Consider the following 16,425-nt stretch of genomic DNA (forward strand, 5'->3'; position numbering starts at 1 on the left):
TTTACATTACCAAAATGAAACAGATTTGTTCTAAGGTACCATGTGGGGACTTTACACTCAAATCCTGCACAAACGAGACTTACCACATAGATGAAGATGTATGAAGATACGATAGTCCCTACAAAAACTGTCCTCAGTGTCAGCTGGCTGTGTGCAGGCTGTGATGACTTACAAAGCAACATGGTAAAGATAAAATAGAATTTTTTTTAAATATGTGAGCTATTAAGAAGCAATCAAACTCGCCTAATGACATATTTCAGCAGGCCAAAATTCCAGTAAATAGGTCATGTAGTGTAGTTATTAAAGACAAACATGGTTAATTTAGCCTAGTATAGGCAGAAAGCGAATGTTTCAAGGAAATTTTACAAGACATCATTTCCTGAAATAGCTCCTCCCTTATATGCTGAAAGTAATTTTAAAGGTTTTGTAAGCTCTTTTAGAAAGGTGAATCATTATAAAAGACCTGGCAGGAATTTGCAATACTATCTGCTCTAGAGACTGAGAGACTCTAGCCACAAGCAAGAAAAAAGAAAGAATAGATAAATTTGTTCACTTTCACCTGACATTCCCTGGAAAATTTCTGAATAAAGTAAACTCAGCTTGAAGGAGAGCAATTGAAAAAACTGCTCAGCTGCCAGTCATAACAGTAGCTGAAAATCTTTTTCCTCACCCATGAAAAACACTCAGTATGTAAATGTTGGATTACGAGGAACAGTCACACAAAGGAACAGAACAAGTCTAAAACCAGAAAAACTTTTAAGGACACATAGAAAACTCTTCAGAAATCAAGGATGAGAATAATCTGAACTCAATTGTATATCACTCTGACTTGTACAAAACTTAACACAAACGAGTATGTTTGTTTTTATAGTAGTTAGTTTCCTGTACTAGATGTGATAAACAAGGCAATTTTGATGTGACTTACAGAAAATTAGAACTGTTAATAAATATTGTATTTGAACAAACAAATTCCAAGGAAAATGTTGGTTTATGATACAGAATTTTGATAGGATATTTTAATTTTATTTTTGAATATTTTGGTAATTTTATTTTTTAATATTTTTCCAACTTTCTTGATGAAACCTTAAATCAATATTTAAGATACCGATTTTTACAACATAAATTTATATATTTCCACAATAGCTTAAGAGGGAAGCTACAGAATATGTCAAGGTTAATATGAAAGAGAAGAAAAAAACTTCTGTTGAAATAGCTTTTAATTTATTTGCTGCTCTAATTTCAAGAAAATTTCCTTTAAACGCATAAAATACTAATCCATTTTCTGTATTTACTTCCTCAAACATGTTTTTTCCTCACAAAAGAAGCCAAGATTAGAAATTGTCTGTATTCCAATTAGTTATTTCTGTTTGTTTCTTCAATCTTATTTATATCTACCCATAGTAATGAAAGGGCTGAAAACCAGCATAGGCACCAAATCCATTTTCATAGTGTACAGAGATAATAATAAATCATCCTAAAGTCCAGGTTTATTAGAAATGACTGAAATACATTACAGGGCAGCAATAACTTCAATGGTTGGTTTGCCAACCAGTGGTGTGGAATTAAAAATGCATTAAAATTTATAGAAAGGAAAGTAAATAGCAGAGAGTTTAGATTGGTTTTGACATAGTTAAATGAAGCATTATTTCTCTTTGTGTGGCTAATAAAATAAAACTCTACAGAATGCAAGAAACATTCTCTTTTGGATGCTGAAAGGTGAAAAAATCCATTATTAATTAAATTTACTGCTTATTCCCTCCATTGCATGTCAGTGATGCATTTCAGAAGAAAAGTGCAATGTAACGTTCTTCTCCCTGCTTCCCCAGAGAATTAGCTACTTCTTTAGAACTTTACAAACAGGTTCTGTTCAAACTTTGTAGATACAAGCGTAAAACAAACACATATTTGCACAGGAAAATCAACTGCAATAATAACAACATCTCACGTTATATAGTTACCCGACTTCCAAAAAGTTTCTCAAAGCTTGTCAGACCGTTGGCCAAATTTGTCCTTGCAGGAAACAATAAGAATGGAGATGTAGACAGTAGCTGCTTAACACATACTTCCCTTATAAGAAGAACTTTTAGGGAACTCTGGGGATGGTACTTAATTTTCTAAGGGCTCAGTTGTCCCAGTGAAACAGGGACTGGCAGTGAAGCTGACTGGAAGTTAAACTGAGCACAGGATTATTAGAGCTCCTAGAACCACACATTTTTCAGTTTCTACAGAACAGGCAAAAAATGCAACTGGAAAGGTGTGTTTTCCTATACCAACACTTTAGGAAGATACAAATCTCTATTTCTACACAGTAAGGTGTGCCCTACATCATAGAGGTGGCGTAAGACAACACACCATGTGCCTAAATTGTGGTAATAAGCACTGATGACTACAAGCTATCAAAATGTACCCTTTTTCCAACTAAGGCTCTGGACATGGCAGAAGCATGTAAATACCTTTAATGTTCAGCCATTCTTCACTAGCTTTTACACTACATAGACATTTCTACCAGATAGAGTAAAACAAGGGGAAAACTCTACTTCTCTGATTGGGAGTCTTTCATACTCACTTTGCATTGACCAAGCAGACTGCTTGGAAGGGAAGAACACAAAAGAAGAAAGAGGTCACTCATTGTAACCAATGGAAAGAGAAGAATAAAATTTCAGAGGTGAAATATGTTTAACCAAATCCTATTTGACTATGACATGAAGGTTACCAACCTGACGTTCACAGTATCAGAGTCTTATGTCAGAGCTTTAACAGAGCATGGTAAAGATCTTCTCTATCTGTATCTCTAGAAGCACAAAATAAAACTTCCTGGAAATATTTCAGAACTATCTTCAGAAATATTCCAAGAAATATCCTTATAACTTCCAGAAGTCTGGGTTCCCTCCCGTCCCCCTTCCCTGTCACCCCATGTCTCTTTCACTTATTGTCCAAATTTTGCCTGCTCAGCTTCGTGTTCTCATTAGGCCATCCTTGCTGGTAGAGAAATCATTGTAGCTGACTCTGTAAAAGTCATATCAACTAAGAATAAATAGCATCAGTTTTTGCTGATCAGTTTTTATAGACCAGTTTTCGTAGACCTATGTTTGATTTTGGGGTTTTTTTGCACAACAGATAACTGAGATTCTAGGCAACAGCTCTGATGTCAAGCAAGAGAACTCCTGAGCTCCCAATGAGAATATTTGTTGAGATCATACCAAATGCTAAATCATTAGCTTCCTTCACAGTTCCAGTGCTTTCTTTTGGCAAATAAGTCTTTTTAAAAACTCCTTCATGGAACAAATTGCTAACTCTACTCTCACTGAAATAAAGGAGATAATATTTGCAGGTACAATCAATAGGTGAACACTGGACTGAAAGACAAGTGGTTTTACCCAAATAAAAGAAAGCAAAAGCTTTTTCTCTATTAAACATTCATGCACCTGTGAACAGACATCAGAGACATTAGCATTAATATATAATGAAAACTGCCTCTGTTTATCATTAGAATAAATCCAGATTTAGTCTACAAAAATATAAACAAAGTATGAAACTATCCTCATAGCAGCACCAGAATCTTAAAGATCTGTTTAAGATTTGAAAATGCAAGTTTGGTTTTATTAATTTTACTACATACACTGCACTAAAAGAGAGAAGAAAATACTTAAATATGCTGTGTGTAGTCAACCTATAGAACCTAATTACTGAAGTTGATTTTCAGAGCATTCTTGTAGCCATGTGAGTTGGAGTAATGATCCCTCATGCTTCAGGAATACAAATTGCTAATATCTGCTGGTCACAAAGAAGACTCTTTTTTAGAGCATCAGTGGGGATTAGAAGTACACAACTCGCAGGTGCTGGATTGCTTGAATCTTACCTTCACTTGAAAAAAAAAAACCAAAACCAAACCCCCTCAAAAAAACCACCCAAAAACCTAAAACCCAAACCCCTCAAAAATGCCAAAATGCTTTGAGGTTTTTTTTTTAGATATTATGTTTGTCATTAGACTGATCAGAAATCTAATAATGAATTATTTATAGTTACATCACCAATTTCCATCCAGGAAAATTTCATGATCTATTTTGATTTTGTCCTCATTTTTGTTAAAGTATTTTATGGGGTTCAAATAATTATGGATAAGCATCCATAACACAATGTTATGTATAATCACCACAAACAAAGAAGGATCCTTATTTTTATAAAAGACAAGGTGAAATGTGGCATGCATATTTCCTGTAACAATATTACTGTATCTCTAAGAAAAATCAGATTCTCACCTGCCTCTGTATTCCCTCAATTTCTTCAAGGTTTCCAAGAAAAATGAACATTTACCCTTTGATATTAAATACAAGGTCAGACAGAATAAGTGATTGCAAATGCCCATTACTTTCCTGTCATCTGCTCAATTAAGGTTTCCAGCTGTCAGCATCTAACATTGCCGCACCATTAAAAATAAAGGGACATTCAGATGCGCTGATCTGTATCAAAAGTGCCTTATCAGGAAAAAGAAAAAAAAGACAGAAATGATAATTTTCTTAAAGTGTCAAAACTATTAGATGAAAATTTTAGAAGTAAAAAAGGAAGAGAGAACTCCCTCCGAGTCACCCAGATGTCAGTTGGTGCAAATAAGTTAGTTGTTGCTGCACTCACCATTACTCTTCACTTTTGACCAGGCATCCTGTGTTTGGTCAGAAAGGTAAGACATTCTAGAATACCCAAAGGGTATATATATGCTTTTTCCAGACAACTACGTTTTCATTTTATTTGACACCTTTAAAATAAAGCTGACAAGGTGTGCAGGGAGGAATAAAATATGTTAAATGTACTGGAACTGTGGAGTATATCACAAAATCGAGCATATTGATTGTAAAATATCTGCCATATAATGGCAATTGATTAGCTTTTTTTCCTTCTATTTTTGATATTTTCCAATCAATTGTAACAAAAATATCTGGTTTTTTTTAATCACATCTGGAAAAAATCTATTATTTAACCAACATTAAACAATCAGTCTTAAAAAATGTAGTTACCTCTTTACAACCAACTTACCCTTTTCCTTTCTGCTATATCAGTTTTGCTGATCTTTTCTGTTCTGCTTACTATTTTTTTAGACTTTTAGAGTTTCTTTTTACAATTTAACAGAGGGGGTAAAATTAACTTTTTTCTATATTAAGAAAATATTTAACATAAAAATCATCTTTAAAAAAGAAATTAATTGGTTTTGAAAGGCATAAGCCATCATAAAAATATAAACAATACTTTCTTGCATCTGAAAAATAACTATAAAAGAGAGAATAATGAAAAATGTTTCAGATTGATATATTAGACATTACTGTAACTGCTAAAACAATATATGTTATATGTTCAATGTATTCTTCATAATCTGAATGTAGCAATATTTAAACGTCTAATTTCCTTAAAGCTAATTGTTTCCTTAAGTTCATTCTAGTTCAACTTCATGGCAGGGGATCAGTAAAAATTTCTGATTTTCACTACATGAAGATCGTATTATCAAATTTATTTAGTCAACTAAAACCAGACAGGAACCCAGTGAGGTTTATAAAAGATCCAAAACAACTAACATCTTTAAGATCGTGATGAAATAAATAAGATTGATTCTTACCAATATTGTTTTCCTGGATGCCAAAATACCTTTATATATCTGGCCTGATACTTTTAAAAATTGGGAACCTTTAGAAATTGAAATATTATTTCATAACCTCCAAAGCAGCAGCAGCTACACAAGAGGAGAGTCTGCTTGCATTATGTAGTGAAGGTGTGTACACCCTTCATTTCAAGTTCAGAGTAGAGTGATAATACTAAGTCATGCAAACCTGGAGAAAACCCATTCTTTTCACCTTTGAGTTTCTCAACTACTAGATTAGATATGCACCCTAATGACAAACAGTAAATATTTGACTTTCTTCTTAAATAACAGATACAATGGAAAGAGGTATCTGCTTTTATATAGTTACTGAAAGTTCATTTTGGGCTTCTTTCAAGGTCAGATGAGGGCAGCTGGGATAAAGTGATAAAATCACTTTTAGATAACAGTCTAGAGATTTTTCAATCATGTTAACAGTGTGTATGTATATATAAAATATTATTTTATCAAAATATTTCAAGTAATATTGAATTCACTGTGATAAACACTACCTCCTGCATTAGCAGATTTTCTTTCAACATGTCAGGTTTTTAAACTGAATATAGCACTTTCAAAAATACAAGTCAGACAATTTTGAGTACAAAAATCTTGTGAGTAGGACATACTGTTTATATATTTCATTTAGGCAACTAGTCTAATGCTGAACAACTCATGTCTTCTTGCCAGATCATTAAAGCCTTGGAAACTATTTGGATGCAGCTGTAAGACACTATTAAGGATAATTCAGTAAAATGTGTAAAGATAGTGAAATACTACTGATCAAACTAGGAGCTGTAAAATTATAAAGGAACCTGTAGAGTTAACATCAAATTAAGTTTCTATGAGTCTCAGCTTTAGATGCATGCCATGTAAGGTATGAAAGATTTCTTAGATTTCTGGATTCCACTTTCTGGCTTGGTAGTGTGGTGGGTTTGTTGTTGTGACCCAACGTGATAGTATCCTTTCTGGTATGGGAGGTAGCTTGCTGATATCCTGTAATGGATACTTGAATCCAGTCATTGTCTGTTATACAGAATGATAGTTTAAATCAGGGGTTTTTTACAAAAAAAATATACAAAAAGAGTTGATACTTCACTTTGAAGAATGTTTCTAAAATACAACTATGAAATCAAATTATCAAACATCTGCAATTAGATTATTTCTATAAATCATATGGTATTTTGCACCTTAACCTGCTACACTTTTACATGGCTGTTGATCTCATAGCATGAGCTGTAAAATTAGGTTTCATAACCATTAGTTTTTAAGAATTTCATGATGCCATTCATGAGCAGACAGACCTCACTCTTGATGTTCAGCCAAACTTTTGAATTCCCTAGTCAGGTTCCCTTAACTTACCTTTCTCAACTGAAGAACGTATTCATGTTATTTACATCCCAGTCCGTGTTGCACAGTAAAACATGGTGGCTGATTAACTGTGCAGGAATGATGAACACAGATCTTCATCTGAACACAGCTTGGGAAAACCAGATTACATTTAAAATAAATTATCCAGCAATCAAGTGACCACATCTCATCTAGCATAGCCAGGGTTCTGACTTAGACAGTCCCAAACACCACAGGCAGCAGGCATTTTAGAGGCTGCAGCTAGATGGCTTCCATATGATACCTATAGCTCATAAAAATCATCTTGCATGGTGTCTATTTATTATGGTGGGTGTTAGTCTCTTTTCCAAATAAAAAGCGATAGGATTAAAGGAAAAGGTTTCAAGTTGTGCCAGGGGAGGTTTAGATTGGATATTAGGAAACATTTCTTCACCCAAAGGGTGGTAAAACATTGCAACAGTCTGTCCAGGGAAGTGGTTGAGTCACCACCCCTGGAGATATTTAATAGATGTGTAGACATGCCATTGAGGGACATGATTTAGTTGTGGACTTGACAGTGTTAGGTTAAATGTTGGACTTGATGATCTGAAAGGTCTTTTCCAACCTAAATGATTCTGTGATTCTATGATTATGCTAGTATGACAATATATTCTAGCCCCTGAATGTATTTTGTCTATTTGGAGTAGTCAAAATGTCACCCCTAAAAAAGGTAAACAAGTCTAAATTACCTATCTCAAACTACACAGAGTACTTGTTCCAAAGGCAGGAGCTGAACTCAGGCTATTCAAACCTCACAACACTGCTGATTCTTGCACACAGGTTGCCCTATGATTCCTGACCTCAGGCAGCACCCTTGGCCACAGGATGGACATTTGCATGAATCACCACAGATCAGTGGTTCTGCATGAATGTAAATCACCATGCACACACAGCCTGGTAAGCACTCTGCTTTGTAATGGTATTGTTGCTATTTGTCTTTTGTACTATATCCACTCTGAAACAACACTGACTCATAGTTCACTGGCCTCACCTATGGTACCACATGCTCAACAGGCCATTTCAGTTCTCATTTTCCAAGGTGTTATGCAAATAACAAAGTATTACTGTATTACAATACATTGTATTATACCTTTTTCCCTTCTGTTAAAGACAAATTGATATTTAAAACACCTGAAATGACATTGGCTGTCTCAGTAGTTTCTCCCCACAATTTCCCTCAAATAAATTCAAAAAATCAATTGCATGATGCAGACAGCTCCCTTTTACTCACCATATTGACAATAAAAAAAGCTTTCTCATTACCTAATGAAGGTGTACTGTCTTTTAGGTAGTAGAAGGAGTAGTGCTACCAGACTTTTCTTCTTCCTTACCCATCCCTTTCCAACCCCCCACTTCTAGCATGGGCACGAGTACTAAACTATAGGGATCTGCAGTATTTTGGAACAAATTCAGGGTTTTGAAGGGGCTGCTCTGACACAGTCACCACAACCAGAAAAAGAAAATGCAGACAGATCACACAGGCAATTAAAAGAGCTAAAGTAATAGAATCTGGCTTCTAGCTATGCCTTATGGATACTGTTTTGAAACTGTAGCACCCGTAAAAATAATCCATACTCTATTAAGAGGGATGAGCATTGCTGGGCAGGCTAGTTTTGTCCCTATCAGAGACTGAATCATTGGTCTTTTAGATGATCAGTAATTTAAAAGAAATGACCACTAAGTTTCTAATCAGCATAAAATCTAGGCAGTAGGATGAACTTTAGTTATAGTCAATAAATTAATTTCCACCTATTCAGATAATATGTTACCATTTAAGTAAATGGCCTTTGTCATGGCTGACTGCATACTTGTCTCTGATGCTCCTTCTGTCCTACATTTTTCATGATTGTTGTGCACTGACCCCCTATGGTTTGTACAGTTCTATAAAGTGGTGAAGAAGTGTTAAAAACCCATTTGCACTGCCACAGCCAGAACTTGTCAGGGAGCATATATTGTTCTCTCTTGTCTGGAACCCCCACAATTTAAGTCTGCCCTCACAGTCAGCTAGAAAAATGAATACTTCAAAATGAGACAGTGCTATCATTCAAAAATTATTAATGACAAAATGGAAGTTAAGTGAATCAAAGTAGATACAAAATACAATAAAAATTATATTATATTACTATGGTTCATTTTCAGACTCTTCTTTGTCTTCATTTTAACCAGCTTCAAATGACTTCATAAAGTGCAGAGTAAGACATCAAAAATTGTTGCATTGGTCATGAAATAAAGGCGAAATTTGAGTAAAGTACTAGTGGAAACACTGCAAAACAATTACAAGTCAAAAATTAAGAAGAAACCCTGTAATTGGAAAAAATACAATGAAAAGTACTTAGGAAATAAGAATAGTTATTAGCCACGCTAGAATTTGAACAGAATTCATACTATAATTTATAACAACAAAAACAATACAAAAATTATGTGAAAGTATCAATGAACACAAGCAACTCCTACTCCTTACAAAGGCTGGGCCTTCCATTTCATTTAGAATAAATATCATGTTACCTATTATTTTTAGAAGCTATTTCAGAAAAACACCAGATAGGTATTCACTCAGTCATATGGTATCTCAAGTATCAAAATGGTTAACCCTGCAGAAGATTCTGAATCTTTCACAGAATCTTCTATGGTAACAGGATGAATTGAATCAGAAATAGATTAACTTTCTCAACTGACAAAAAAAAAAAAAAAAGGCATCAAAATACCTGGAAATCCATAGCCATATGTTGTACGAAAATGCCCAGCCCCATCAATCATCATGGAGCTTTACTTGCACATAGCTTTGATGGGCAAATTCAGTGTAACCATGCAGCAGACTAACAACATATGCCACCCAACTGCTACCACCTTCATGCCATTATAGGAAGCAGCATGCATGCACACATGCAAGCTGTGTCTGATCTAAAGATCAATGTGGGCATCAAGCGATCTTCTGATTAAAACAGCAGGATATCCTAAAAAACAAGCACATCAGTTTTATGGAAACTGAATCTAAATATTTGTTGCTACTTTTTACCTCCTTTTATGAAAAAAAAAAAAGAGAGAAAAGAGGAGAAAGGGATGAAAAGTCTAACTCTTAATTTATTCTTGAACCCTCAGTATAATAGAAGTGTATAAGATGTTTTTTATGAAAAGAAAATTCTATTCCTTTAATAGATTCAGTCTTGTGGTAAGACAAAATATAGTACCTTGAAACCTGGATTTATAGTCAACTTATATCACTTTTAACTAACCTCAAATTTTTTGAACACTGTTATTTCTACAGTAATGTATTTTCCTAGCCAAATAATCTATTTTCTGCTTCTTCAGCACTGTGAAAATATCTGATTCAAGGACAACACTGAATCAATAACAAGTTCAGCAACAACTCTGTGTTACATGTCACCATATTAAAATGAAAATATATGGGAAGTCTGCTTTTTCAGGTTTTGAAGTATGGATTTTCAGTGGAAATGTTAGTGAACAAAAACCTCCTGGCTAATCATCTGTGCAAAAGGAACAGAACAATGAGAGTGTCATATTGTTGCTGAACAACTCCTTCATGGTATCTCTATACCCCACATCCATTACAGGGGATTAATCTAAATTTTTATTTACAGAAAGTCTCTAGGTATAGAATAAGAATATTCTATTTGATGTCAAGCAAGCAGTTAAATTTTGCACTCACATGATAGCTGTATCAAATGCATTTTGCTATACTCCTCTAGAAAGAAATACCTTCAAAGGTCATCACTATTTCCTTAAAAATGGTAGTACTGGTAAAATGAGATGGTGCCAAGGTGTGTCTCTCAAGCAGAGGGACAGACAAGGTAAAACTTGAGCATTGTCTACAAAAACAATATCCCACAAACCAAATTCCAAACCTGGAAACAATCAATTTAATTTAGTTCTTAATATAATCCATTTTCAGGTGCAGGAATGGAAAGGGAAGAGTGGGTACCTTCCTAAAGAGCAACAGAATCTGGAGGCCCTGGGTTTGGGCTAACTATACTTCAGAAGAATCTCACTTATATGGTGTTCACAGTCTGATGATGACTCCAAAGATTTACCAAGTAGCTGGGCAGCTTTGGGAGCAGTTGATAAGCAGCCTATAACAATGGTCTTCCTGTTCTGTTACAAGATGTTATTGGGCTGAACATATGTGGGGATAGCAACGGGATAATGTCAATCGTTAGTATCTTCTAGTTGTTATGTAGAGGTTTTTCTCTGCAACTGAAATTGTTCAAAAATTTTGTGTCTCTCATGAACCTCATAAGTTGGTTATCCCCAATTTTTGCTTTTGCAAATTTACATTAAACTGGCTTTTGCTACATTAAACTTACCTTTGCTAGTGCAAAGGTAGTTAAAGTAGTTAAATGACCTTAACTACTTATTCATGACATTGCATAAGAAACTATTATGAAGTAATAATACATTACACTGTATTATTTACTGAATTTCCCAACAGGAAATACTAAATGCATTTTGGTAAGAAGTGCTTTAACTTTTACTTAAAAGAAGCCATGATCTATACTATCTCAAAGACCATGATTTTACATAATCATCAAAAGTCTTGTGAGAAAGTTTAAATAGAAATGCATGATCAACTGCTATCCCCTATTTGTTTGGGAAACTATACCATGTTTTGTTCTGCAGTACTCTGCATCACAAGTTTTTCCTTTAGAAGAAAAGAAAAAGATAAGCACATCAAGTTCTTATAGCTCCAGACATTTCAGGATCTTCTTAATCTGTATAAACCTTGAGGATGTGCTCTGGAATAATTTCAAGCAGATGAAGATGATAGCTTCATATTTCAGTGTCTGCAAAGAATTACTAACTGAATCTGGTTTGTTATTAGGCATAAGGTAAATGATGAAAATGAATGTGAGAATTTAATAGCAAGCACAGAGAGATATCACCCTAAACTGTAACAGTTATGACATATCAATATGACTTTCAGCTGACACGTAACCTCCCTCTCCAGAAAAATGCAAATAGATCTAAAATCCAACAGGCACAGGCCCTGATGTTCTTTATCTGAACTGAGTGTCTTAGCTATCCATCTGTACTTTGAAAGGCAACGGCTGCATTACCTTCTTCCACAGCCACATTTTGAAAAGAAGGCAGCTGTAGCTTATCCACGTTGCAACCCCTATAGATTCATATATGCAGAAAGTTTTATTAACCTGGCTTTAGCTTGAGCACACTAGTTACAAAACTTCTTTTTACTGAGGCACAGGCAAAGCAAGAGTGATTTGTCTGAAATATACATATATATAATAAATACAGAAAGACCCAAAGACAACAGTAAACTTATGATCATCAATGTTGACACTTAGCAGTTGGTGATCAAATCCATATCAATCTTGGAAAATGCTCATAATTTCTAATGACAGTCTTCCAATCCACATATAGTAAAGAATGCAAAATTTTAGCTATGATGTGTTCAGTAAGTTCAAAGTGATATCCAGGATCTTAATATAGAAATGTCATATGAACTCAGAAATAGCCACTCTATATTTATCTTTAAAAGAAAAAACAATAATAATTTGTCCATATTTTTTAAGCTGTAATTTAACATATATTTTTATGGCAAGCTAATCTTCTACCCAAAGATAAGATCTTTTTCAGATAAAAGAACCAGTTATGTCCCTTGGAAATCTAAAATATATCTTGTTTTCTTTGAAACAAGTTTGCACCATAATAGTCTTCATTTACACAAATCCCTATTGTCATTTCTCAGGGATCTGCCAGTCTTGTACAATTTCCCATATTCTGTCACTGTGTGTCAAAAAGAAAGCATTATGCCTTGTTAAATTACAATACTAATAGAACCTTCATCCCAAACTGAAAGGGAAATTAATTTTAAAATAACACTGGCTAATAACCTCCTATGGCTTTTCAAAATCCTTTCTGTTTTACAGAATCTAAAATTCATTATTTTTGCAGACACTCAGGGAGACAGTAACTAAATTTCTGAATTCTCATGCACAGGAGTATGGTCTAAAAGGCTGTTGGTGTAAAAGTGACTCTACATAGTATGACATCTCTGCTTATATTTATCCTAACTAAAATTAGTCAGATTCCTGTCAGATACATCTAACACTGGACTTGAGTGCTTGTTTTATGGTTAGGCCTTAAGTGAGCAAGGATTTTGAGGAGCTGATAGCACACTAAGAAAAAAATTATAAAAGAAGCAGAAATTCATAAAAATATCTCAGAAAGCATATCTAGATTCCCATTACAAAACACACTATAATAATTGCCTCCCCAACAGCATCGACCCAGTAATTTTCTAGCATTGCTAGAAAATTCCGACATTAATATGACAACTAAAGGAAAACATCCAAGTTTTGATATCCAATTTTCTTGCCAGCTCCATAGGACAACTGGCTGCAAGTCGAGTTAATCACTCCACTCATGCATCGACTTCTCATAAATCTACCCTTCCCCATACACACAATATTTATGAAAGTGATTATTTGATTTGACTGCTTAAAATCGCAGGTGATGTTTTATGACTCGTGCACTCCAATGGCAAGTTGTGTTTTTAAGCACATAATCTGTGTAAAAAACTTTTGAGCAAGACTTAAAAAGCTAGTAAAATAGGATTTACCGGGAAATCCCACCTTAGGTCTCAAAAGTATATACACACTATTATCATGCTAATCAAGTGTCCAAAATCTCAGTTGGAAAGGTAAATTTAGGTGTGGAACATGCAGACACATAGATTTAGGTTCTTGAACTAAGACAGCATTAACCCAGTTATTTCTGGGGCACTTTCATTCTCATTGAGGCTTTAGCAAAAGGAACTTCCTTTCCATTTTACTGTATATTTTTTATATATTGCCCTATACATTAAAAAGCAAACAAGTATATGGTATTACTCTGAAAAGTATAGGGACAACACAAGTTGAAAGCAATAAATACAGCGTTTCTTTATCAGATGGTAACCTTTCATATCTGTGCAACCATAAATCCAGAAATGTACCTTTTAGAGTTGGTTATTGGTTTTTGTTTGTTTGCTTGTTTGTATGTTAATCAAATTAAAATTTTAAAGTAATTTCAGGTAGTAAATTTGAAGACTAGACAGGAAATATAATTGGAGGGGCTGGCAAAAATCTTTAAAATGGTTATTTTAAAAGAAGGGAAGTTGATTTTCCCCAAGTTTTTTAATTTTTTTCTTATGCAAGGACTATATGTATGGTTTTTTTTTTTATTACCTCACAGAGACAAATCCCTCCAGACTTTGTGAAATTGCTATTGCATTTACAGTTTTACTAAAAAGTGCTCTATCCAACACTTGTGTGATTGGTTTTTTTACATAACAGTTCAGAAAACAAACTGCAGATCTGAAAGAATAACCAAAGCTTTTCTAAACAAAAGTTTGGAGTAGTCTTCATGCTTATTCTCCAGTTAGGTGAAGCATCATTTTAAAATTATTTTTATTTCTGAAGAGGTAGACAGGATTCTAACAGAATTTGGGAAGTCATCTACCTTCTGCATCACATGACAGGGTTAACTTTTTTCTGGGTAGAGCATTTGTTGCTTTTCTCACACTAATTATCTCTATCTCATTTGCATTATAGAACTTTCAAGTCACAGCCCTGAAGGTGTAATTTTTAATTTACTTAATGAATATATGATAATTTATGTCTGTCCTGTTGCTTGATGTTCAGCTAGATTCTTCATTTTCAATTTGCTTTCAATGAAAAGATAACTTAAACTTGCACATGTTGAGGTAAATGATAGCGCTTTGAAGAGCAAAGCTTGTCCAAAGGGCAGAGACACACAATTTCTACTTTGTGGTAGAATTCTCTAGTTTACTTGGATAAATAAGTTCATAAAAAAGGAAATATTATCTCTTGTAGCTACTAAATAATTTTAGCTTTTTAGTATTTTGAACGGTGGTTTTGTTTGTAGTATTTCACAGGACAATGAAAAACCTTCAAATTTAACTTGACCGATTTTCTTAATTTCTTTTTCCAAGAAATTCTTCAAATAGCAACCATTTTAAATTTCTGTTCTTGGGATAGAGAAGGTATATCCGGTGGGATCTGTATTATGGGCATTTTATTTCTTTATGTGTTTATATTAGTTACAGTCATTAATGTAATAATTTTGATTGTCCATAGACAGTTATTCCAGATGAGGTTGCAAAAGTGCAGATGTTTAGCTAAAGTGCTTAAATCAAGTAATATGAACTCAAAGTTGCACAAAAGGTCTCTCCTACAGAAACATGAAGGTACTCCTTATGAACATTAAAAAAAAAAAACCATGAAAACACCCTATGCCGATGATTTGTTGTTTTTCATGTCCTGCTTCAGTAATCAAAACCCACTGAACAATATAATAAGAAATATCAAAGGGAAATATGTGAGTGAGACTTTTCAGGGCATTTTTTCTTTTCAGGTTATTACTGTAGAAATAGTCAGAAGTTTTATCAAAGACTTGAATCTTCACAATAAGTGCGTGTACTTTCATTTATGACTACCTTTATTTTCTCCTGTTTCTCTGCCTACTCTTGAAGATGTTAGCTTTTGCTGTTGTTTTCTCTGCATTCCCTTGCCTTACTTTCAACTATTATATGCATTATTAGAATTTCTGTCAGTATATGTTTCATATTCTCTCTGCACAATTCTCTGAGGAAGCAAATCACCTGGACCTTGCTCTGGAGCTCAAAGCGTGAAAAAAAAAGGAATATTTTTTAAAATTCTTTTTTTTTTAGGTGAGTTCTACTGTCAGTTACACTGATAAGAACCTTAGCATTTGGAACAAGCCTTTTTGTCTCCTTGGGGCCAAACATCCTAAATCTTCTCACTCTTGACCTTCACCTAAAGAGTTAACACAAGATCAGTATCTCATATTCCAGCAACAGTCCAAGCTGGTACAATTCCTAAAGCAAAAGGTCACTGAAATATGAGACATCATGTAGAGGACCACAGAACTCTTCTAACTAGCAAAAAGTTATTTTCATTGAGGTGGTGTAAATTCATCTTGGGACATACAGATGACACTAACGGACCAGTGGAAAAATGGATACATAACTAATACTAATAGTGTGGCTTGATCTGGGAAGAAGTTATGACCAAGAGCACAGAGCTGAAGGGTTTTCTGGCAACTCAAGAAATATTGCAGCTGTTACAGCCTTGACAGTCAACATGCTCTGCTGAGGATGGCTGCTGTCCAAATGGTCCTTTGTGGCATACACAAGAAGCTCCACTGGCCATTAAGTGGCAAATAAACCAGTGTGGGAATTCTAATGCAAAGAGTGGTCCTGCTACTACTGCAGAAAGCTGATTCTAATCCCAGTTTTACAAGCCACGCTCCAAAATTAAACATCAACATAAAGTGCCATGGGGAAGATTTTAATTCTTTATCTGGACTCATTTACTTGGCTCCAAATGTACAGTAAATGACAAAGTACTGCATGA

At 34.4% G+C, this 16,425-nt stretch overlaps 1 protein-coding gene across 6 annotated transcripts in view; it reads right to left on the reverse strand.

The window, feature by feature from the left end:
* The window catches only part of LRRC4C (leucine rich repeat containing 4C), a 497,868-nt gene that overhangs the window by 141,457 nt on the left and 339,986 nt on the right, over positions 1–16,425 (reverse strand). The window contains exon 1 of one of the 6 annotated variants that reach the window (XM_032690517.1): positions 6,986–7,000. The exons of the other annotated variants lie outside the window; for them this stretch is intronic. The gene's annotated coding sequence lies outside the window, so the exon portion shown is untranslated. Of the gene's footprint in view, positions 1–6,985; positions 7,001–16,425 lie in introns of those variants that run through there. 6 annotated transcript variants of the gene reach the window in all.

Source organism: Chiroxiphia lanceolata, chromosome 6 (genome assembly GCF_009829145.1).
Source record: "Chiroxiphia lanceolata isolate bChiLan1 chromosome 6, bChiLan1.pri, whole genome shotgun sequence".
In the NCBI taxonomy this organism is placed as follows: Eukaryota; Metazoa; Chordata; class Aves; order Passeriformes; family Pipridae; genus Chiroxiphia; species Chiroxiphia lanceolata.